This window comes from Macadamia integrifolia, chromosome 9 (assembly GCF_013358625.1).
Source record: "Macadamia integrifolia cultivar HAES 741 chromosome 9, SCU_Mint_v3, whole genome shotgun sequence".
In the NCBI taxonomy this organism is placed as follows: domain Eukaryota; kingdom Viridiplantae; phylum Streptophyta; class Magnoliopsida; order Proteales; family Proteaceae; genus Macadamia; species Macadamia integrifolia.
The window spans coordinates 7,514,400-7,516,491 of record NC_056565.1 but is presented as its reverse complement, the minus strand read 5'-3'; the positions used below and the strand labels follow the sequence as shown (position 1 = coordinate 7,516,491).

The 2,092-nt window shown below is 34.8% G+C and overlaps 1 protein-coding gene across 1 annotated transcript in view; it reads right to left on the bottom strand.

Moving 5' to 3' along the window:
* The window catches only part of LOC122088015 (ABC transporter D family member 2, chloroplastic), a 20,365-nt gene that overhangs the window by 14,595 nt on the left and 3,678 nt on the right, over positions 1–2,092 (bottom strand). The gene's annotated exons all lie outside the window — the stretch shown is intronic.

Here is a 2,092-nt window from a genome sequence, read left to right as displayed (position 1 = left end):
GGCCCACTATGGCATAAATCAATTTCAAAGATGAACAAATCAATTATTTGATAAAAGCAGAATCATCTAAATGTCAAAGATTTCTAAACCAAGATAGAATCATGTGTGAGTGCAACCATGCATGCCAATACATGAAAATGAAACTTGCAACATGTTTAGTGAAAATATTAATTTTTTCGATTAATCTTGGGGCCACAGGGACCAGGGGGAGTTTATGTGGTGATTCACTGATTCATCACATTCACATAAACAAACTTCTGAGCCAAATGGATGTTTATGATAGTGAGTTCTAAGATGTTCTCTTTCATGTCTTTTTCATCATTTGCTAAAACTTCATAACAGGCTTTACAAAATTTCCCATAGTCTACAAAACATTTTACATGGGTAAAACACTTTATTTAAGTGCCTAAGGTACTGGTTTTACAAATTTATAATGAATCAATACCATGGTTCGAAATCTCGACGAACTTTCGGAATTTCGGTGGGTTTTACAAATTTATAATGAATCAATACCATGGTTCGAAATCTCGGCGAAATTTCGGGATTTCGGTCTTTTTTTTATACCGAAACAAAATTATATACGAAATGAGATGTATGCAAAGTTTCAGTCGAAATTTTGGTATTTCGACCGAAATTTCGGTATCTCGACCAAAATTTCGGTATCTCGCTGGAACGGTACACTCTATGTGTTATAAAAACCCCATTTCGTCAAGATAGAGTTGAAATTTCAACTGAGTCTCGGCTATTTCGGTGATTTCGGTCCAAGGAGGCTATTTTGAAGGGAAAACACTCCTTCCATCCTCTAATTAGCCACATCATCACACTCTTTGACTTCTATTGGACTCCTACAAGAACTATACATTCAAAGCCTAAGAAGGTAAAGTTCTTTCTCTGAAACCATATTTTTTTTTTTTTGAAATAGTACATAAATACTTGTTGGATGCTTGTAGATTTTTTATATGTTACATTAGAGGCCGATCTATGACCTCATGGAGTCGAAATTTTTTTTGGTACATAAATATTTTTTTTATTTTTCTGGTTTAAAAATTCATTTTCCATTAACATAAATTGTTACTTTTTATGATAAATATTGCTTTGATGGTCGTCAACTATATATATGTTAGTCACCAATGGCTGTTCTACGACTCCATCGGAGTGAAATTTTTTTCCAGCTGGTAATTATTTATTTTAATTTTAAAAAATATGAAAAATATATTAATAATTGAAAAATATTTTAAAAAATAGGGAAAATTTTCTGTTTTGATTTTAAAAATAAAAGAAAAATATGAGATTAATATTAAAGTGTTTTTAAGCATACTATATACTTGTTATGTTATAACATCTTTGATTTTGTTGTATTATGTCATTAAAATATTTTCTAAAATTGATTAAAAAATAATTTTATATAAGAATAAAATATAAGCAGATACCATATACTTGTAAATTGATAATGACATTCTTTTTCTGTGCATCAACATCAGGGTGACATAAAATGGCTAGAGGACGGCGGGAGAAGAGCGAGAGGAGGTGGGAGACAAGATCGTAGTTGTGATAGTGGAGAGATTGCATGGAAACATAGAGAGCCGATTGATGGCGATAAGAGGCATACAAAATGCAACTACTGTCATAAGAGGTTTATGGGTGGTGGGGCCACAAGACTTAAGCAACATCTGGTTAGAAATTCCTCAGATGTGGCTAAATGCAGAGAAATGCCTAGTCAAATTGCCAAGGCTATAGCTAAAGACATAAAGGGGGGAATAAGAGAAAAGCGGTAAAGGATAAGCAGAGTATAGAGTTTGAGGAGGAACTACATACTCCCGTGCATCAATATAATGATGATAGTGATGATGACAGCGATGACCCGATGCATGTGCCTGATGACATAGAACTGAGCAAGAGGCTAGAGATTGACGGCAGGTGTAAGCATAGAGCCTACAGAGTCTTCATGAGGAGACAGAAAGGCGTAGACAGGGAGGAGCTGGTCCATCTAGAGCAGGAGGTAGTGGATTGGTCCATTTCATCTGGTGGTCGTACCCACACCCAGACTCAGACACAGCCACATACACAAACACATGGTCATGGTGATGATTAT